Below are 23,531 nucleotides of genomic sequence, written 5' to 3'. Positions count from 1 at the left end.
GGATTGCCCTTGGGTTTAATTCAGTGCCACATTCTGAGGCTTAAATTCCCATAGCTAGAGCTGAGGAGCCTATATGAACTATAAAGATTTGAACCACAGCTAAAAATTGTTCCCAGTACTGTATAGTCATATGCCAAAGCTAAAGAATACAAAGAGGGTAGGGAAGATTGGCTCACAGTGCTTACAGATTCATCCCTGGTGTATAATATAACTCCACTGAAGTGATGGTGAGATTAGCCCTTTGTCTAGAACTGGGTGAAGTTTTTAGACTGAAATTTTTTCAACAAAAATGCAGATTCAGTGACTGAAATTAATGTGTGTCAATTTTTACTCAATTGTTTTGGTCGGAAAAAAACTTTTTAAAAATCAAAAAATGTTTGGTTTACACAATTTTTAAAAACTAGACCCATCTGATTTTTCAATTAAAAACAACTTTTTGTTTCAAAATTTCCTTACATTTATTAAAAAATGTAAGACATTAAGAAACCTCAGAATTTAAATGCAACATTTTGTTTGCCCTGAAACTTTTTTTTTTTTTTTTTACTTTTACTGAAAACTTTGAAAAATATCATTTTTGGTTTGACACAAAGTGATTTTTTCAGAATTACTAGCAAACCAAAAAAGCTGTGATCCATCCAGCTCTATTTCTGTCTATTGCACTGTAGCTAGTTGATGGTAGGTTAATTTCTGTCCTCTGCCACAGCACAGTAGGTATAATAAAAACAGAATGAAAGAATCCGTCCAAGTGATGAGGAGAGTCAGAGAATTAGGCTGAATCATCATTAAGTAGCTCAGTCTTATCCTGAAAGCACCTTACTCACTGAACGTCTCTGCTAGAGTCTTCTAACTGATGCTGGGTGCTAAATGTTACCTTGTATATATTCTCTGCTCAATTCTGGTTGATGAGGCACATTAAGACCACAGCTGTATTAGATCTAAATTGTCAGGCATATATTTTGGTCTAATCATGAAAATCTGTCCCCTGCCCTATTTAATAGTAAAATTAATCAAAATATAACAGACTTGCAGTTATTGGCCCATCTGGTGGCAATAAGAGGGAGAGGGACAGGATGCTATCCTACAAATATCCAATGAGAGGTAGCACATGGCAGCGGCCATTTTCCAGAGTTTGCCATTATTATTTTTAAATCATTATCTCCATCCCTGACTATCGCATACCAAAAGTGTTACTTTGCAGGCACTGTGAGAAAGGCAGTTTATGTGTCACATCTAAAATAAGAGATCCAAAATTCTTGGAAAAGTCTGGGTAATTCTTCCCATCCCTGGAAAATGTTTTCTGCAGATTATCGCACTGGTGAAAGAGCAAAATATTTCTCAGCTCTGGATTCTTAAAGTAAGGGCCTGTCTATACAGAGACTTAGTGTGTGGCAAGCGGGGGTATAAATCTACAGCACACTAGCTTGCAGTGCACTAAGTGGTCTCATGGATCGTGCTGCCACACAGTTAAAGTTCCATTGTGTGCTTTGATATACAGCTGTTTAAGCTAGTGCACTGTAGATTCACACTTGACTTGCCACATGCCGCACTCTGTATAGATGAGCCTTCAATGTGCTGAGTGTTATGGTCCTTTAAGGTATTATATAGAGGTCACATCCAGTTTGTAATGCATGTTTTAAAAAGCCTTGGGTATTGTTTTTAATGATCACATGATTTTAGTGTTCATGAAAAGTGCTCGTGTCTGAGGTCCTTTCTCCACAGAAGAGGTACGGCATGGGCAGCAGTAATGCAATACTGTCAACATTATATTATACTTGGTCCCTCCAGCTCAGGGCCAAAAGAACAGGAGTACCTGTGGCACCTTAGAGACTAACAAATTTATTAGAGAATAAGCTTTCGTGGACTATAGCCCACTTCATCGGCTGCATAGAATGGAACAAATAGTAGGAAGAGAGATATATAAAGTTGGAAGTTGCAATACTAATTCGTTAAGATGAGCTATTATCAGCAGGAGAAAAAAACTTTTGTAGTGATAATTTAGTGCCCATTTAGACAGTTGATAAGAAGGTGTGAGGATACTTAACTTTAGGGAAATAGATTCAATATGTGTAATGACCCAGCCACTCCCAGTCCAATTCAAGCTCAGCAGTTTCTCGTTGGAGTCTGGTTTTGAAGCTTTTCTGTTGCAAAATTGCCACCCTTAAATCTTTTACTGAGTGGCCAGAGAGGTTGAAGTGTTCTCCTACCAGTTTTTGAATGTTGTGATTCCTGATGTCAGTTTTGTGTCCACGAAAGCTTATACTCTAATAAATTTGTTAGTCTCTAAGGTGCCACAAGTACTCCTGTTCTTTTTGCGGATACAGACTAACACGGCTGTGTCATAAATATAAAGGGAAGGGTAAACCCCTTTGAAATCCCTCCTGGCCAGGGGAAAGCTCCTCTCACCTGTAAAGGGTTAAGAAGCTAAAGGTAACCTCGCTGGCACCTGACCAAAATGACCAATGAGGAGACAAGATACTTTCAAAAGCTGGGAGGAGGGAGAGAAACAAAGGGTCTGTGTCTGTCTGTAGTCGTCTTGGCCAGGGACAGAACAGGAATGGAGTCTTAGAACTTTTAGTAAGTAATCTAGCTAGGTATGTGTTAGATTATGATTTCTTTAAATGGCTGAGAAAAGAATTGTGCTGAATAGAATAACTATTTCTGTCTGTGTATCTTTTTTTGTAACTTAAGGTTTTGCCTAGAGGGGTTCTCTATGTTTTTGAATCTAATTACCCTGTAAGATATCTACCATCCTGATTTTACAGGGGGGATTTCTTTATTTCTATTTACTTCTATTTTTTATTAAAAGTCTTCTTGTAAAACACTGAATGCTTTTTCATTGTTCTCAGATCCAAGGGTTTGGGTCTGTGGTCACCTATGCAAATTGGTGAGGCTTTTTATCCAACATTTCCCAGGAAAGGGGGGGTGCAAGTGTTGGGAGGATTGTTCATTGTTCTTAAGATCCAAGGGTCTGGGTCTGTAGTCACCTAGGCAAATTGGTGAGGCTTTTTACCAAACCTTGTCCAGGAAGTGGGGTGCAAGGTTTTGGGAAGTATTTTGGGGGGAAGGACGCGTCCAAACAGCTCTTCCCCAGTAACCAGTATTAGTTTGGTGGTGGTAGCGGCCAGTCCAAGGATAACGGATGTAATATTTTGTACCTTGGGGAAGTTTTGACCTAAGCTGGTAAAGATAAGCTTAGGAGGTTTTTCATGCAGGTCCCCACATCTGTACCCTAGAGTTCAGAGTGGGGGAGGAACCTTGACAGGCTGCTACTCTGAAACAGCTCAGGGCCGACCTCTTGGAACTAGAGGATAGTTTACACTTCAGGCCATTCAGTCATTCACCTCCCTGCTGAGTCTGTCAACAAGAGGGGGAGGGGCAATTAGTGCCAGTTGTGATGTGGTTTGCTTGGTAAGTGCTCCTGTGTACAGAGAGCCAGGCTGAGTCCAAGTCATTGCACGGAGGCCACCAAACTATCCCTTGTTAAAACTACAGATGTCTGTCTATTAATATTTGTGCATATATGTTTGGTTACTTTCCTGCACTGAGATAGCACTTGTGAGACAACAGGACACCAGAGAATTTTCTTATGGCTTTTGGGGTGTAATCTAGTGGGATGAGGGCAGTTGTTAAAGTCAGAAATTTCCAGATAGGAAATATGCTCTAGAAAGGAAGGATGATCCACAGGGTAGGGTGCTAATCTCAGACATGGGCGCTTCTGGTTCAGTTCCTTCCTCCACCACAGACTTCTTGGTGTCCTTAAAAAAGTCACTTAGTCTTTCTGTGCTCCAGTTCCCTATCTATAAAATGGGAATAATAGTATTTGCCTACCTCATCTGAGGATAGATACATTAAAGATTATGAGGCCCAAAATAGATAAAAAGTTCTAATCCCAGCTCTGACACTGACTCCCTCTGCGACCTTGGGCAGATCACTTCACCTCTCTGTCCAAGTTTCCTCATCTATAAACAGGCATACTATTGTTTATCTCACAGAGGTATTGTAAGGCTTAATTAGTTATGAAAATGCTAAATATAATTTATATTATTATGGGTACTGATTTCTGGAAAAGGTAAAAATTTAGATGTTTCTTTCCCCTATCCTGACACACATGAATCAGTCTTTGTCTTAATAAAGATAAATGTACAGATTAATCAGCCATGAACTATGATGTGAGAATTGAAAGGTCTCTAGAGAGAGATGAAATGGAAGGGATGGACAATGCCTGTCACTGCATAGATGGCAGACGTATGCCACTGATTATTTACTGCCTCTATTTATTGGGGAAGCTGGATATCTAATTTAAACTTCAGTGAATTCCTGTTTTCTGTTTACATCTGCAATTGGAGCATCAGAATTTATTTTGTAGACAACACACTGACATTTAGAGACTGGCCTGAACCCAGGGGGAGTTTGGGTTGTAAACTGCACTTCTGTGCTTGGGTTCATTTCCACTGAGACTCCACCTTGACTTGCACTTAAATAATGGTGTTTTGTCATACCAGGTCTTAGGATGTTATGTGAATGGTGCAGCTCAGTGAATTGACAGAGATTTCCAATGGAGACTACAATATTTGACTTCCTCGTTTTTCATTTGTGAGGAAAACTCTAAGGCAGAAGTCAGTAGGTAATAATGTTTTACTTGATTTCTTTATAACAGCTAAGTTGTCATATGGGTAATATTACAAATGCACCTTTTAAAAAAGTGTATGCTGAGCAAAGATTGTTGGTAAAACTGATGAAATCCTATGGTAAAAATGTATAAAGTAATTAATGTAGATGTCCCGGAGTTCTTCATCTTATTTACAGCAAATCTGAATATCCTCTGAGTTTCACTTTGACTTGTTTTGCAAAATAAAATCACTTGTAAAACTCTAAAATATTAGATTCCTTCTTTTATGGGTCAGTTTGGCATTATTCAATAACTATGCCATATCACCTTTGAGCCAGCCTTTGTATTGGGCACTTCTGTGGTCCTGTTTTTAAAGAAATTCCTTGCATTCTTTAATCAATAGGGAAGTGAAGATTGCAGGTTGGTTTGAGTCAGTTTATTCATCATTCACAAAGGGAAGAGCAGATCATTGAACCTTATACTTCTGCACTTAGCACTGGGTAGAAGATACTAGGAATCAATGTTGTTATTAAAGTGCTAAGCACTGTACATGATCACATAGTAAAAGCCAAGCTTTTCTGTCCTTTCTAAAAACTGGTCACATTTCAGAATAAGCATTGCATTCAATTGATAGCATTGGAGACTGAAATGCTTCATTTATTAGAACTGGTATAGTATGTGCAAAGTATAGGCAGTGCAAGTTTCACTTGTGCTTCTCTGCCACTGTACCTGATACCTGATCACCGCTGAGAGTGAGTCTAGATCACTATCAGTGCTGCCCATTCAGTCCTTGTTCTTTTAGGCTGCCAGCTGATGAAATTTGTGATCCAAACACCTGACCACTAGGAAGTGGACCAAGTCATTTAACATATTTTAGAATTTTTCAACTTGTCTTTAGTTGAATCAGTGAGCAAGAACTGAAAGACTCCTATGCCATTAAACTAATCCCATGAGCCATCCAAAACATATACACGTGAGCATTTTCTACAGTCTCAGAGATGAGTTATGGGTAAAGAATATTCAGATGGGTAAGACAGTCCAACCACTTCTCAAAAACGTCTACCTCAAGACTGGCTACCGGGGCAAATTTGCAGCCACCTGTCCTTGCAGAGTGACCAATGACCTCTGCCACAGAACTGCATGTTGCTAAAAGTCTGTTGTAGAATTTTATATTTGGGATCCTACATTTAATCTTTAATACACTCATTGCAAAGGGTCTGCCAGTGAGAATGTCTGGCTGCTGACAGTTTCATCCTCTGCTTCATCAGCCATTACGTTCCTGTGGTTACAACTGCTTTGGTGGATCACACAGAGCAAGAGAGAGCTCCACCAACTGAGGACTTTAAAGATTTGGCACCAGTATACCACTGCAGTTGAAGCCAGTGCAGAGCACCAGGGTTATGTGCAACTCATACAGTTGTCAGGATCAGACCCAAATGAAGGGTCAGATTCTGTCCTCATTACTCCCACGCAATCCTACTGAAGGAAATGGAATTGGAATGGCATGGGTGCAAATGAGGATCTAATCTTGCCCAGACTATTTTCACTTCTTCTCTTGGCCAGTGTTGGGAAGCTTGGTGGCACACAAAAGAAATGGGTTAACGTTAACCGAACCTTCTTGAACTCCAAATATAGGTTCATTTGACAGATGTGCAAAAATTTGGATCTATTTTTATTTTATTTCTTGTCCCTCAAAAAAAGAGAAGCAAATCTAAACTAAAACAGTGGAATTTTCAAAAGCACTCAAAAATGGCCTCCCTCTGCTCCCATTAAAGTTAAAATTTTCTATTGACTTCAGTGGGAACAAAATCAGGCCAATGCTGAGCTCTTCTGAAAATCTCACTTAACATGTTCCTAATCATTCAAGTGGTGATGCCAAAATTGTTATAACTTTCCTCTGACAAAGATCTCTGAGAATGACACACTCAAAAATCTTAGTGGAAATTGAAGGATGCCGTCAATAAGATTAACAATGAAAATTAAAGTTAATTTAATAATTGGATTGTGTACATAGGATACATGTTTGCTTACAGCTGGCATGCATTTTCCTCTCAGCCAAAACTGTTGGAGTGTCAGTCCTGCTCCATTTCTGCATGTGGGAGAGAATGCCTTCTGCTTGTACCTCCCCTTTTCCCCTGAATCTCAAACTCACAGAAGTTTCATAGAGTTGGTACATTTTATTTCATCAGCTGGAAGCAACCACTGTTGCAGGTATATGTCTATTCAGCGACCACACATGACAATTCTTACTCATGTGAGTCGTTACATTTAAGCCAGTGTGGCTACTCACATGAATAAAAGTTGCAGTTTGGGTCTAAGGGTAACATGATCAGCACCTGCTGACTATTCAACTGTCCCTATTTATTTTAGGGTTAAATATTTGTTTTGTTCCCCAAAAAGTTCTCCCAAAGAAATGGAGTGAAATATGTGTTCCAGTTCCCCCACCCCAAACTGTAGATTCTGAATGTTGGCCAGTATGTGGCCAAAAGGTAAAAACTAACCAAGTTTAAAGCAAACTCTAAAAATATTTTAAAAGAAATGTGGCACTGTGGCTTTAAGAGATCCACCTTAAGCAAGCTCCCCCCCCTTTTGGCCTGAGTTGACTACGTCACTGGGGATGCAGGGATCAGATAAATCTGCAGCTGGAGCAACAGGAGAGCCACAAGAGTACCAGAGGACATCTGCAGAGCTACTCTCAGGTAGAAGTGACCAGCACGACTCTATCTAAGCATTGTCAACTGTCTAGCTACACTAATTCTTTTCCTAGTAACCAAGGGCTTTTCCTTACTACTTTGCACTTACTGCATGTTGTTTCTATCTCTTGCTGATAGTTTTCTTCCTTTTCCTCTCAGAATGGAGCATGCTAATTTTATTTACTGAAGTGGCTGTCATGTTGTTTGCATTTCATGCTTGTGCCTGTTGGGGTATTTAATGAGTCTGATGTGCTAGCTGGGATTTACTTCAGACCATTTGTTCACTAATCACATAGGATCAGCTGTTCGTTTTTTTTTTTTTTTTTTCGCCCCTCTCCAAAGCACACAGGTCACCCAGTATTCAACAGAGGCTGTTAGCAGCCAGCATATCATTCCTCTCTCCCTCCCTCCCCCGCAACAAACCAAAAACTACTTTTAAGCCTCCTTCTACAATTATCATTTTATTTTTCTAATTAGTTGTATGCTAGGGGATGTGTTTGTGATACACTTGGAATAATCCATTTGTATTTGCCAAACTATCTTATTTTTAAAATTTTGAGCCAAAAATTGCTTCTGAGCTAGTCTCAAAAATGTTTTTAAACCTATATTCTACAGCTAACTAGCAAAATATATTCTATTATTTGTTAATATGACCCATCATCAGATTTTGTTCATGAAAGCAATAAGCTGATGAACTTTAATTTTAATTGTATTAACAAAAATCTGTAGTCTTTTTTTTTTGTCACCTTTTTTTGGGGTGCCAATCCTAGTTTAAAAGTCAACTTGTTTTAAAGCATCTCTCCAGCAGCAGCATAATTTCTATACATCCCTCTGTGAAGACCTACACTATTTAAATGGTGCAACTTCTATATTGCATGATATTCATAGGTTAAATGCTATACGTATGTGAATTAAAGCTGGATGTACATACTGAGAACCCATGATCTAAACTGATAATACTATTTCAAACCTTTTTCTAATGCTAAAGGATGCAATAATATAAACAGACATGCTGATTATGCATACGTAGTTTCTCTATGATACACATCTGCTCTTTTCATGTTATTTGAGGCATTAGATCTAACAAAGCTTGTAGCTCCAATTAATAAAGGATTTATGCTGGCATCAAGTAGAAATGCATTACAATGTCATAACACTAACAAAGCTGAAGTTAACAATCCCAAACTGCTGACCATTTAAGCAACAGTGCTGGACATTATTATGAGGAAAGACTTACAGTTTCTAACTGCTTTCCTTCTTCTGCAAAAAACCCCCCTCAGAAATAACTCTGGAATTGGAACAGCATAGAAAAACATAAGGTGAAAACTCCAGTTCTGCCCAGAGATTGGGTATGGTACACCCTAGCCAATGGAAGGACGTTGCCATATGCACAAGTAGCATATATAATTTGTAAATGAGCTGTGTATAAAGTGGGTTGCTGTGTATTTTTATAAAATATCCTTAGACATTAACATTTTTCTTTATTGGTAGACATTACCAAAAAACAAAAAGCCTTTGGTGTTGGGCATGTAAAAGCTGTTGAGCAAGTTGTTTGAATGTTGGTCTGACTTGATCATTTTGGGATCCGACCATCAAAATAAAATTCTTTCAGTTTATCCGCCTCTGAAGGTGAAATAGTTTACAGGCCTCATATCACCAAATCATAGAGGACTACATTATGAATGATATATTCATTTGCAATCAACGGATTATACTCGTCCTACATATAAGACCAATCTTGTTATGGCTCAGGTGCCCTTGACTCTTTGTTTTGAAAACCATGGGAGTAGACGGTGCTCTAACTCAGGATTTGGTCCCATATTCTCATTTTATTAGAGTGTTTAGAGTAAATCCTAGTAAAACATTTTATAAAAGACAATTTTTTCTTAGTACTGTAGCATTTGGTAGAGTGAAGATTTTACTGCTTCCTGGTTTTGGACGGAAGGCCAGGTAGTTAGCTCTTCATGTAGCATTTCCACTTCCAGAGTCTCCCAAAATAAGGAAGTATCCAGAGGCATAGAAATTAAAACTAAGAACCATCCAAGGTGTGTTTGAATATGAAGTAAGCTTTGTGTCCTGGGTCTATTAGTGGATTGCAGTTCACATCACATCACAAATGGCCATCACAGCTGGCACAAATTGTCAAGCTTGATGGCAGTCTCAATACAGAAGTCGAGTGACTTAACTAACCACTCTCACCTATAATAGTGGGTCATCTGGGTAAGGAACAAGGCATATTGGTGGGGCCATGTGGGTAGAATCACATGGCTGCTGCCCACATGGTACACATTTGCTGGATAAGTAAGGGACCCCAGGACTGTCAGTCTGACACGTCTCATGAAATGTATGTTTGTTTTGTTTGTTTATTTTAAAAACTCCTCTGGATCTCCAAGGAGGTTCAGATTTTTATCATTGTTCTTCTGATGAAGTTTGAATCAGTTATTTTATCTGGACCAGTTTTCACTTCCCTTAATTTTGAGGCCCCGGTTATAAACACTTTAATCTTGCACATTTGATTATCTAGCATTATGTAGGCAAACATCAGCATTATAGAAGTTCAGGGGACTTTAAGGGTGTCTGAACTCCATAGGCCTAATGCTAAGCTCTATTGAGGTTCCTGAACCCCACATAGGAGCTTAGCCTGAAATACCATTCCTATAGGAGCTTAGCCTGAAATACCATTCCTACAGGATCTGATTTGAACTAACTGCAGCCGCGGGAAACGTAACTAACCTTTGCTTAAACCAAAGATTTGGAATATCTGGGATTACTGTAACAGAACATCATACTTAAAATAGGCATATTAGTATATTGGATTGATTTCCCCCAAACAGATGTGTTGGTGAGTGCAACTAACCTAATCACTTGCTTTAATGATTGGATGTGTTAAATATTATTGGCACCTTATTGGCTGTAGCTCATGAAAGCTTATGCTCAAATAAATTTGTTAGTCTCTCAAAGGTGCCACGAGTACTCCTTTTCTTTTTGCGGATACAGACTAACATGGCTGCTACTCTGAAACCTGTTAAATATTATTGTCCTCATTTGACAGATTATACTGAGGCAAAGAGATATTGAAGATTTAATTTGAAGAAGGAAATTTCATTCAGTTTACCAAGGGGATTGTTATCAAAATAGTCCTTCAGAGAAGCTACTGTTTCTATCTTCTGCATATGCATAGAGCTCATTGCAGGATCAGAGCCTAAGTCAAGTGTCAACCAACCTACCTCTGATGTAAATATCTTTGAGATTCTTAATCTTATAGATCAGTGGTTTTCAAACTTGTTTCTGGCGACCCAGTTGAAGAAAATTATTGATGCCCGCAACCCAACGGAACTGGGGAGGAGGGACTCGGGGTGTGGGAGTGGCTTTGGGGTGGAGCAGGGGTTTGGGATGTGGGAGGAGGTCAGGGCTTGGGGTGGGGGTGAAGGCTCTGGGGTGGGGCCAGGGATGAGGGGTTTGGGATGCAGGAGGGGGCTCTGGGTTGGGGGGCTCAGGACTGGGGCAGGGGATTGGGAGACGGAGCTGGGACGTGGGCTTACCTTGCATGGCTCCTGGTCAGCAGTGCAGTAGGGCTGCTAAGCTAGGCTTCCTGCCTGTCCTCGCACCGCGGACAAATGGTCAGCAGCAGGTCTGGCTCCTAGGCCGAGGCGTGCAAGTGGCTCCGCGTGGCTCTTGCCCATAGGCGCCACCCGCCAGCTCCCACTGGCCAGGAACCAGCCAATGGGAGTGTAGAGCCAGTACTTGGGGAGGGGGCAGTGCATGGAGCCCTGTGGCTCCCCGCCTAGGAGCCGGACCTGCTGTTGGCCGCTTCTGGGGCGCAGCACGGTGTCGGAACAGGTAGGGACTAGCCTGCCTTAGCCAGGCAGCATTGCAGACGTGACTTTTAACGGCCTGGTCGGCAGTGCTGACCAGAGCTGCCACGACCCAGTGCCTTAGATTCCACGACCCAGTACTGGGTTGCGACCAACAGTTTGAAAACCACTGTTATAGGTGTTACAATTTTGTTATCAGTAATGTTCAGGGTACTAATTCACTGCTGCAAATAAAATATACAGGATAAGCAATGTGACAAAATTAATGTAGTCAAAGAAACCTTGTCACTTGGAATTTCTGTGACTTGATTAGTGCTTATTTCCTCAGTCTTAACTCTGCATTGATGCTAGGTTTTTGTCTTTCCATTCAGTTGATAGTAATGTACTTCCAAGCATTCAGTCGTAACTTTCCTCAAGCTCTTTCTTTATAGTACACCAATGTAGTATCCTAGCATTTACGAATTGTTTCCACTACTCTAATGAATCTGCCATTAGTTGTCAAACCATGACCTGGTTCTATTCTGAGACATTACTTTGAGGTAACCATTCTCCCCCTTGCGCACGAGATACATTAGTGTCCATGTTAGAGTATCATTGTTACCTTTACAGTTGCATCTCCTTTGTGACATGAATTCACGGCTGTTTCTATTAATTAACGGCTGGGCAACACTGGTGGGACTTGCTGAACTCTGGATAATCCTTCATTTTGATATTGGAAGAGAAAATTTCATCCTGTTCCCTGAATTTTTTTTTAAATGTTGTTAGTCAAGTCTGTGACCTTCTCGTCTGATTAAACATAATTACTATATACGTACGTCTCTTGTTTTAAGGGGAAGTCTAAGCTGAAGAATGTGGGGAGGAGGTCACCATTAAAGATAGTAAATGCCACCTGCTTGGGCAAACTAAAAGACTTTGAGAAAGATGCTCTTTAAAGTGCTATAAAGGCCTATTAAGGAACTAAAACAAGCTGTAATTAAAAGTCATCACAAGTTTTTTTTTGACAAAAACAAGGGTGTTATGTAGAATAGTTTATTACATCATCAGGTTTCCTAAAGTGCTTTACTAAGCTCTGAGTTAATGTGATGGGGTATAAAAACCCCACACTAGGATGGAAGGGGTTCAAGAACAGTACTGGGCTCAGCTAGCCCCGCCCCTCCAACCCTGCAGAGCATGCTCCAATTCATAGGCAGGAGTTGTAGACCAACCTGGATGAGCAAGCATCTCAGAGAGGTGATTAAGAAAAAGCAGAAAGCCTACAAGGAGTGGAAGATGGGAGGGATTAACAAGGAAAACTGCCTTACTGAGGTCAGAACATCTAGGATTAAAATGAGAAAGGCCAAAAGCCATGTAGAGTTGGACCTTGCAAAGGGAATTAAAAGCAATAGTAAAACGTTCTATAGCCATATAAATAAGAAGAAAACAAAGAAAGAAGAAGTGGGACAACTTAACACTGAGGATGGAGTGGAGGTTAAGGATAATGTAGGCATGGCCCAATATCTTAACAAATACTTTGCCTCAGTCTTTAACAAGGTTAATGATGAGCTTAGGGATAATGGTAGGACCACAAATGGGAACGAGGATATGGAGGTAGATATTACCACATCAGAGGTAGAAGCCAAACTCGAACAGCTTAATGGGACTAAATCGGGGGGCCCAGATAATCTTCATCCAAGAATATTAAAGGAACTGACACATGAAATTGCAAGCCCGTTAGCAAGAATTTTTAATGAATCTGTAAACTCAGGGGTTGTACCGTATGACTGGAGAATTGCTAACATAGTTCCTATTTTTAAGAAAGATTAAAAAGAAGCGATCCGGGTAACTACAGGCCTGTTAGTTTGACATCTGTAGTATGCAAGGTCTTGGAAAAATTTTTGAAGGAGAAAGTAGTTAAGGACATTGAGGTCAATGGTAATTGGGACAAAATACAACATGGCTTTACAAAAGGTAGATCTTGTCAAACCAACCCGATCTCCTTCTTTGAGAAGGTAACAGATTATTTAGACAAAGGGAACACAGTAGATCTAATTTACCTCGATTTCAGAAAGGCATTTGATACGGTTCCACATGGAGAATTATTAGCTAAATTGGAAAAGATGGGGGTCAATATGAAAATTGAAAGGTGGATAAGGAACTGGTTAAAGGGGAGACTACAGCGGGAAAAGGTGAACTGTCGGGCTGGAGGGAGGTTACTAGTGGAGTTCCTCAAGGATTGGTTTTTGGGACCAATCTTATTTAATCTTTTTATTACTGACCTTGGCACAAAAGTGGGAATGTGCTAATAAAGTTTGTGGATGACACAAAGCTGGGAGGTATTGCCAATACAGAGAAGGCCTGGGATATCATTACAGGCAGATCTGGATGACCTTGTAAGCTGGAGTAATAGTAATAGGATGAAATTTAATAGTGAAAAGTGCAAGGTTATGTATTTAGGGATTAATAACAAGAATTTCTGTTATAAACTGGGGACGCATCATTTAGAAGTAACAGAGGAGGAGAAGGACCTTGGAGTATTCGTCGATCACAGGATGACTATGAGCTGCCAATGTGATGTGGCCATTAAAAAAGCTAATGCGGTCTTGGGGTGCATCAGATGAGGTATTTCCAGTAGAGATAAGGAGGTGTTAGTACCGTTATACAAGGCACTGGTGAGACCTCATCTGGAATACTGTGTGCAGTTCTGGTGTCCCATGTTTAAGAAGGATGAATTAAAACTGGAACAGGTGCAGAAAAGGGCTACTAGGATGATCCGAGGAATGGAAAACCTGTCTTATGAAAGGAGACTCAAGGAGCTTGGCTTGTTTAGCCTAACTAAAAGAAGTCTGAGAGGAGATATGATTGCTCTCTATAAATATATCAGAGGGATAAATACCATGGAGGGAGAAGAATTATTTAAGCTCAGTACCAATGTGGACACCAGAACAAATGGATATAAACTGGCCACCAGGAAGTTTAGACTTGAAATTAGGCTAAGGTTTCTAACCATCAGAGGAGTGAAGTTCTGGCACAGCCTTCCAAGGGAAGCTGTGGGGTCAAACGACATATCTGGCTTCAAGACAAAGCTTGATAAGTTTATGGAGGAGATGGCCTAATTTTGGTAATTAATTGATCTTTGACTACTAGTGGTAGGCATGCCCAATGGCTCGTGATGGATGTTAGATGGGGTGGAATCTGAGTTATTACAGAGAATTCTTTCCTGGGTATCTGGCTGGGGAGTCTTGCCCACATGCTCAGGGTTTAGCTGATTGCCATATTTGGGGTAGGGAAGGAATTTTCCCCCAGGGCAGATTGGCAGAGGCCCTGGGGGTTTTTCGCCTTCCTCTGCAGTGTGGGGCATGGGTCACTTGCTGGAGGATTTTCTGCACCTTGAAGTCTTTAAATCACGATTTGAGGACTTCAATAGCTCAGACATAAGTAGGGGTTTGTTACAGGAGTTGGTGGGTGAGATTCTGTGACCTGCGTTGTGCAGGAGGTCAGACTAGATGATCATAATGGTCCCTTCTGACCTTAAAGTCTATAAATTGGTGACAGGGTTGAAAAGGGAGCAACCAAGCTCTGGAGGCTGCAAAGGAGTACAGACCTATCCTAAAGGCTCTTCCCAAAAGGGGCTAGAGATGCCTCCCTGACATGCCAGGACTATGCAATGAGCCTGGTTGGGGTTGATGGTTTGGTTACCTTTTAATTTGTCTTTTGCCTTATCTGGGACCAGAAGTGGAGGGAAGTAGTGGTAGGAAGTGACCCAGGGAGGGTAACTCAGAGGGTGCCCCCCCCAGAGGTCAAATGCTGCTGACCTTCTTAGGACCTTGGGTAAGAGCCTGGTGAGTAGTGGGCCTGGGCTCCCTTATCATTTCCCCATTGAGTGGATGCTAACCACTAGGCCTCACAGCCCACTGAGGACCCTATTACAGTTACATACTAGTGGCAAAAAAGAAAAGGAGTACTTGTGGCACCTTAGAGACTAACCAATTTATTTGAGCATGAGCTTTCGTGAGCTACAGCTCACTTCATCGGATGCATGCCGTGGAAACTGCAGCAGACTTTATTTATACACAGAGAATATGAAACAATACCTCCTCCCACCCCATTGTCCTGCTGGTAATAGCTTATCTAAAGTGATCATCAGGTGGGCCATTTCCAGCACAAATCCAGGTTTTCTCACCCTCCACCCTCCCACACAAATTCACTCTCCTGCTGGTGATAGCCCATCCAAAGTGACAATGAGTTTGTGTGTGTATGGGGGTGGGGGGGATGTGAGAAAACCTGGATTTGTGCTGGAAATGGCCCACCTTAATTATGCACATTGTAGGGAGAATGGTCACTTTGGATGAGCTATTACCAGCAGGATAGTGAGTTTGTGTGTGTGGTTTTTGGGAGGGGGGTGAGGGGGTGAGAGAACCTGGATTTGTGCAGGAAATGGCCCAACTTAATTATCATGCACATTGTGTAAAGAGTTGTCACTTTGGATGGGCTATCACCAGCAGGAGAGTGAATTTGTGTGGGGGGGTGGAGGGTGAGAGAACCTGGATTTGTGCTGGAAATGGCCCACCTGATGATCACTTTAGATAAGCTATTACCAGCAGGACAGTGGGGTGGGAGGAGGTATTTTTTCATATTCTCTGTGTATAAATAAAGTCTGCTGCAGTTTCCACGGCATGCATCCGATGAAGTGAGCTGTAGCTCACGAAAGCTCATGCTCAAATAAATTGGTTAGTCTCTAAGGTGCCACAAGTACTCCTTTTCTTTTTTGCGAATACAGACTAACACGGCTGTTACTCTGATACTAGTGGCAATGACTTGCTGCTGGATGGCACTACACACTGGGGTAACCTATTTGTCTCTCTTTGCCCCAGATTCCCCCTATGGTCTTAGGGCCTGATTCCCCCACCGATGTGTTGAGCACCTGCATTTCCCATTGACTCCGACGGTCGCTGGGTCTTTGAAAATCAGACACCATATGATCAGCACAGAGGGTGGTGGACTTTATTTCATTTGGAGTGACACTCTTGACTGCATATAACTGACTGTCACACCACCAGTCCTCTGCTCCAGATGCATGAATATGCACAAAACTAGCACCGTCTGTGCTGCAGGACTTTACAGCAAACTTGGTGGTATGACAATAGCATGAAGAGCTCTGGATGCCATAACAGCTCACTATGTGGCACAAGGCTTAAATGGAGGAGTGGCAAGGAGAAGGGAACAAGAAAGAGAGGTAGGTGAGGCAGAGTTAGTGGGGAGGGAAAGGGACACAGTAAAGGGAGAGCAGGGAAATGAGCATTCTAGAATCCCTTCTCTACAAGGGTTGGTAGAGACTGCTGCTGTTGATACAGTGACTGTGTGGGAAAACATGGAAACATAGTTCACACTGCCTTGGGCATTAGATCCTGTTGTACTGAAAGGGAATGTTGGCCAGGACAGAAGAATGTGTTCCCTACATTCTACCTGAAAATGCCAAGCTATCTTGAACTTTCACATGGATATGGAGAACCACCAAAAAAATAGGCACAAGTGTCCTCAGTTTAACAGTGTCTGAATAAGTGGTGTCTTTTATTTCTCAAACAGTAAACTGAACAGAGGTAGCCATTCAGGGATTTTACTCAGGTATTTTCCTGTCCCCTACTGCTTTTTAAGCCATTTTTGTAAACATCTTTTGCTTTCCTTTATCTGATTAAATCATACAGACTTTACAGCTGTCCTCAGAGTTCTGTTTCATAAACTGTAACATTGATTTAATGATTTTAATTCCTTTTCCACAGCAGTATCTATTGTAGTGAGTCAGTGACTCTGTGGTCCATGAGAGGATCTCTCTCATATAGTGGTCCACAGAATGGAAAATGTTGAAGAACCATAGTAGTGAGACACTAAGTTACTGTGTACTTGGTCTAGTGCTACATTAACATTACTTAGATCTCGTTCACACAAGTAGAATTGTAATAGCTAGAGATGGAAGAGACCTAGTATGTTATCTGCTTCAGACATGGGTGCCAAGTTTGTATAATTTTTGCTGGTGCCCAGAATGGGTCCAAGAAGAGCCGGGACTGACCGGGGCAATTGCCCCGGGCCGCTCACTTTGGGGGGCCCTGCGCTTCAGGGGGACGCAGGGTCTAGGGTGGCCTGAGGGGTCAGTGGGGGGCCTGGCGCAGGCAGCAGCAAGCGACCCGGCCCCAGCCCGCCCCTCTCCACTGGCTCCTGGCATCGCTCAGTGGAGGGTGTGGAAGCTGGAAAGAGCTAAGGCAGGGGTAGAGGCTTGGTGGAATGGGGGCAGAGTGGGGTTGGGGCAGGGCAGGTCAGCACCAGGCCGCCCACTGCTGCCGATGCCAGGACCCCTGCTAACCCCCCAGGCTGCCCTGGACCCCATGTACCCTGAAGAATGGGGCCCCCCAAAGCTCAGAGCCTGGGGCGGTTGGCCCAGTCCATCTTATGGACGGAACGGCTCTGATTAAATATAACCTCAAACATTGGTGGAGCCATGCACCACGGGCCCATATAACTTGCCACCTATGGCTTCAGACCTCTCCACATTACATGAAACATACGCAGCTGATCTTTCTTTGATGCTCTTCCGCTACATGTTCTGAAACTTGCCACAAATTCACAGGAGGGGAAGGAGGAGAAGACCATAAAGTCTCACTCTTCTTTGTCACTATTCTAATAAATTAGGGCTTTAAAGTATTTGATCATTTTTTCCATAATTTGACAATATTTGGTCAACTGACCAGCCCGGAGTGGAAAACAGGGTTGGATTATTCCATAATTGCCCTAATCTGTACACCTACATGAAACTTTGGTACAGACCACTGTTGGAGAAAGGATACTGGCGAAGATGGACCATAGTCTGACCCAGTATGCAGCTTTTATGATCATGTATTACACACAGCAATATATTTTGGGCCCTTTGCAGCATGTTTTGGAGGTATCTATCTTGCATTTGGGTTGGAGTAAATTCTATTATTGGAGTATTATCTATTATCAGTGGTAACCCAGGGCAGCATTTGGACCTTTGGTAGGAAATACAGAGGTGTGATTTAAGCCAACTCCTTGCCAGTACACGATTGTTGTACAAGTTGCTCTTCTGACAAACTGCCAAAATAAGCCTAAACATGAATACTTTCCTTCTTTATTTCCTCCTGGCTTTAAATCTTTACCCAAGAAATACTAAATAGGGCAGTGGTGGTGTTTTGCTCTCTCTAACCTCTCTACTGCATTTAGGATTTCAGTTGTAGCAATAGTGCCACTTACAGACTGACCTCCCATCAACACTTTTAACTGATTCTGGGTCTGTCAAGGTTCCTCCCCCACTCTGAACTCTAGGGTACAGATGTGGGGACCTGCATGAAAAACCTCCTAAGCTTATCTTTACCAGCTTAGGTCAAAACTTCCCCAAGGTACAAAATATTACCCCCGTTATCCTTGGAATGGCCGCTACCACCACCAAACTAATACTGGTTACTGGGGAAGAGCTGTTTGGACGCGTCCTTCCCCCCAAAATACTTCCCAAAACCTTGCACCCCACTTCCTGGACAAGGTTTGGTAAAAAGCCTCACCAATTCGCCTAGGTGACTACAGACCCAGACCCTTGGATCTTAAGAACAATGAACAATCCTCCCAACACTTGCACTCCCCCTTTCCTGGGAAATGTTGGATAAAAAGCCTCACCAATTTGCATAGGTGACCACAGACCCAAACCCTTGGATCTGAGAACAATGAAAAAGCATTCAGTGTTTTACAAGAAGACTTTTAATAAAAAATAGAAGTAAATAGAAATAAAGAAATCCCCCCTGTAAAATCAGGATGGTAGATATCTTACAGGGTAATTAGATTCAAAAACATAGAGAACCCCTCTAGGCAAAACCTTAAGTTACAAAAAAGATACACAGACAGAAATAGTTATTCTATTCAGCACAATTCTTTTCTCAGCCATTTAAAGAAATCATAATCTAACACATACCTAGCTAGATTACTTACTAAAAGTTCTAAGGCTCCATTCCTGTTCTGTCCCTGGCCAAGACGACTACAGACAGACCCACAAACCCTTTGTTTCTCTCCCTCCTCCCAGCTTTTGAAAGTATCTTGTCTCCTCATTGGTCATTTTGGTCAGGTGCCAGCGAGGTTACCTTTAGCTTCTTAACCCTTTACAGGTGAGAGGAGCTTTCCCCTGGCCAGGAGGGATTTCAAAGGGGTTTACCCTTCCCTTTATATTTATGACACGCCCCCCAAATCTCAGCTAGGGTGAAACACTGGCTGGGATTTCTTCCTGGAGCTCTAGGAAAACAGAGTTAATAAGACACATGCATCTCTAAATATACTACCAAGTACATAAAGACTAACAATATTTTCCACATCTCAAGGACGATTTTAACCAGTTGATTCTGGGAAACTTTCACGGGAGAGTGCATCAGCCACTTTGTTAGAAGCTCCTGAGATGTGTTGGATGTCGAAATCAAAATCTTGGAGAGCTAAACTCCACCGAAGAAGTTTTCTGTTAGTTTCTTTGATGGTGTGAAGCCACTTTAGTGCAGCATGGTCGGTTTGCAGGTGGAAACGCCGTCCCCAAACATATGGGCGTAGCTTTTCCAGAGCGTAGACAATGGCATAACATTCTTTTTCAGTGACTGACCAGTTGCTTTCCCTCTCAGACAGTTTTTTGCTGAGAAACACTACAGGGTGGAATTCTTGATCAGGTCCTTTCTGCATTAAAACTGCTCCCACACCACGCTCGGATGCATCTGTGGTTACTAGGAACGGTTTGTCAAAGTCTGGGGCCCTTAGTACAGGGTCAGACATGAGTGTCGCTTTAAGCTTGTTAAAGGCCTTCTGACACCTTCCGGTCCACTGAACAGCATTTGGCTGTTTCTTTTTGGTTAGGTCTGTCAGTGGGGCAGCGATTTGGCTGTAGTGCGGTACAAATCGTCTGTAATAACCGGCCAAGCCTAAGAAGGATTGAACCTGTTTCTTTGACTTTGGGACAGGCCACTTTTGGATAGCATCCACTTTGGCCTGTAGGGGGCTGATAGTTCCTTGACCCACCTGGTGTCCAAGGTAAGTCACTCTGTTTAGGCCTATTTGACACTTCTTAGCCTTAACAGTTAGTCCTGCCTCCCTTATGCGCTCAAGGACTTTTTGTAGATGTTCCAGGTGGTCTGCCCAGGAATCCGAAAATATGGCCACATCGTCAAGGTAGGCGACTGCATATTCTCCTAATCCCGCTAGGAGACCATCTACAAGTCTTTGGAAAGTGGCGGGTGCATTTCGCAGCCCGAAAGGGAGTACATTAAATTCATACAGCCCGAGATGTGTGATGAAGGCTGACCTTTCCTTGGCAGATTCATCTAGCGGTACCTGCCAGTACCCCTTGGTTAAGTCCAAGGTAGAGATGAACTGGGCCCTTCCCAGTTTCTCTAATAGTTCATCTGTGCGTGGCATGGGATAGTTGTCTGGGCGAGTTACAGCATTTAGCTTACGGTAGTCCACGCAAAAACGTATTTCCCCATCTGGTTTGGGAACTAGAACCACTGGAGATGCCCATGCACTTTCAGAGGGGCGGATTACACCCATCTGTAACATATCCTGGATCTCCCGTTCTATAGCAGTTTTAGCTTGAGGAGACACCCGGTAAGGGTGGACCCTAATTGGGTGAGCATTACCTGTGTCAATGGAGTGGTATGCCCGTTCAGTCAGTCCTGGGGTGGCTGAGAACGTTGGCGCGTAGCTAGTGCACAGCTCCTGGATCTGCTGTCGCTGCATACGCCCAAGGGTCATGGAGAGGTTCACCTCTTCCACACCACCAGCACATTTCCCTTCGTAGTAAACACCTTCAGGCCACTCAGCGTCGTCTCCTCCCTGGGCTGTAAACTGACAAACCTTTAATTCTCTGGAATAAAAGGGCTTTAGAGAATTAATATGGTACACCTTAGGCTTTCGGTTGGAGGTGGGGAATGCTATGAGATAATTAACAGCTCCCAGGCGCTCCTGGACCACGAATGGCCCTTCCCACGATGCTTCCATTTTATGGGCCTGGAGCGCCTTTAAGACCATGACCTGGTCTCCTACTTTGAAGGAACGCTCTCTGGCATGTTTATCATACCAGGCTTTTTGCTCTTTTTGAGCATCCTGTAAGTTTTCTCTAGCAAGGGCTAAAGAGGTTCGGAGGGTGTTTTGTAGGTTGGTTACAAAGTCCAGAATGTTAGTTCCTGGAGAAGGTGTAAATCCCTCCCATTGCTGCTTCACCAACTGCAATGGCCCCTTAACCTCACGGCCATATACAAGTTCAAATGGGGAAAACCCTAAACTGGGATGTGGTACAGCTCTGTAGGCAAAGAGCAACTGCTGCAATACTAGGTCCCAATCATTGGAGTGCTCATTTACGAATTTATGTATCATGGCCCCCAAAGTTCCATTAAACTTCTCCACCATGCCATTTGTTTGATGATGGTAAGGAGTGGCAACCAAGTGATTTACCCCATGAGCTTCCCAAAGGTTTTTCATAGTTCCTGCCAGGAAATTAGTCCCTGCATCTGTGAGGATGTCGGAGGGCCAACCTACCCTGGCAAAAATGTCTGCTAGTGCCTGGCACACACTTTTAGCCCTGGTGTTGCTTACAGCTACTGCTTCCGGCCATCGGGTGGCAAAATCCATGAAAGTCAGTATGTACTGCTTTCCTCTGGGTGTCTTTTTCGGAAAAGGACCCAGAATATCCACAGCTACTCGCTGAAATGGAACTTCAATGATGGGGAGTGGCTGGAGAGGAGCTTTGACCTGGTCTTGGGGTTTTCCCACTCTTTGGCACACCTCACAAGACTGGACATAGGTAGAAACATCCTTGCCCATTCCCTCCCAGTGGAATGACCCCCCCAAACGGTCTTTGGTCCTGTTCACCCCAGCATGGCCACTAGGGTGATCATGGGCTAAGCTCAAGAGCTTGGCCCGGTATTTAGTTGGAACTACCAACTGTCTCTGAGGATGCCAGTCTTCCTGGTGTCCCCCAGAAAGAGTTTCCTTGTATAAAAGTCCTCTTTCTACAACAAACCTGGATCGATTAGAAGAGCTGAGAGGCGGTGGGTTGCTCCGTGCCGCCGTCCAAGCTCTCTGGAGGCTTTCATCTGCTTCCTGTTCGGTCTGGAACTGTTCCCTTGATGCTGGAGACATCAGTTCCTCATGGGATTGTGGACCTAGGCTTGGTCCCTCTGGAAGCGATATAGGGGATGGAGCTGTTTCTGTTGACTGTGAACCGCTCTCCGCTGGTGCACTATGTTGGGATTCAGGCTCCGGCTGAGCCTCTTGTGTAGGGTTATCGGCTGCTGCCAGTTCAGGTTCGGTGGGGCCCTCTGGTGTTGAGGTTGCAAGTACTGGATTCAGTGCTGACACGGGGTCTGGTGTTGGTTGTTCGGCTGGTTCCGGTTCTGGGACTGGTTCCGTCTGGGTCTCTGGGACTGGATCCACTACTGCTGTTGCAGACATTGGCCTGGGGTCCAGGTCCATCACCTCTGACTGGGTCCTGATAGAAGTTTCCGGAACAGAGCTAGGCCTCACGGCTTGTTTAGCCTGGTTGCGGGTGACCATTCCCACCCTCTTGGCCTGCTTCACATGATTGGCCAAGTCTTCCCCCAACAGCATGGGGATGGGATAATCATCATAGACTGCAAAAGTCCACATTCCTGACCAGCCCTTGTACTGGACAGGCAACTTGGCTGTAGGCAAATTGAAAGAGTTGGACTTGAAGGGTTGAATCGTCACTTGGATCTCTGGGTTGATTAAATTGGGGTCCACTAAGGAAGCATGGATAGCTGACACTTGTGCTCCGGTGTCCCTCCACGCGGTGACCTTCTTCCCGCCCACACTCACAGTTTCCCTCCGCTCCAAGGGTATCTGGGAGGTATCTGGGCCTGTGGACCTCTGGTGTGATTCCGGTGCAATGAACTGTAATCTGTTGGGGTTCTTGGGGCAGTTGGCCTTTACATGCCCCAGCTCGTTACACTTAAAACATCGTCCAGCTGACGGGTCACTGGGACGAGGAGGGTTGCTGGAGAATGGGGTGGTGGGACGATAAGGGGTCTGGAGGGTTCTTTGGGAGGTAGGTGGGGCTTTGGGCGGCCCCCGGTAATAGGGTGTGGTCTGGGGTGGTCCCTTCTGGTCTCCGCTCCAACTGCGACCAGTTTTCTTCTTCTCTGCCACCTCCACCCATCTGGCTCCAATCTCTCCTGCCTCGATTACAGTTTTGGGTTTCCCATCTAGGATGTATCTTTCTATTTCCTCAGGAACACCCTCTAAGAATTGTTCCATTTGCATTAGGAAGGGCAAATTTACTGGAGATTCAACACTTGCTCCTGATATCCAGGCATCCCAATGTTTCACAATGTGGTAGGCATGTCGGGTAAATGACATGTCTGGTTTCCACCTTAGGGCTCGGAACCTCCG

General features: G+C 43.3%; 1 protein-coding gene across 1 annotated transcript in view; it reads left to right on the top strand.

Moving 5' to 3' along the window:
- Positions 1 to 7,230: 7,230 nt before the first annotated feature.
- Positions 7,231 to 23,531, top strand: part of LDB3 (LIM domain binding 3) — a 137,683-nt gene continuing 121,382 nt past the window's right edge. Inside the window, exon 1 of the mRNA XM_073353349.1 lies at positions 7,231 to 7,308. The gene's annotated coding sequence lies outside the window, so the exon portion shown is untranslated. The remainder of the gene's footprint in view (positions 7,309 to 23,531) is intronic.

The sequence above is a fragment of the Lepidochelys kempii genome, chromosome 7, assembly GCF_965140265.1.
Source record: "Lepidochelys kempii isolate rLepKem1 chromosome 7, rLepKem1.hap2, whole genome shotgun sequence".
In the NCBI taxonomy this organism is placed as follows: Eukaryota; Metazoa; Chordata; order Testudines; family Cheloniidae; genus Lepidochelys; species Lepidochelys kempii.
This window is presented reverse-complemented; position numbering and strand designations above follow the sequence as displayed.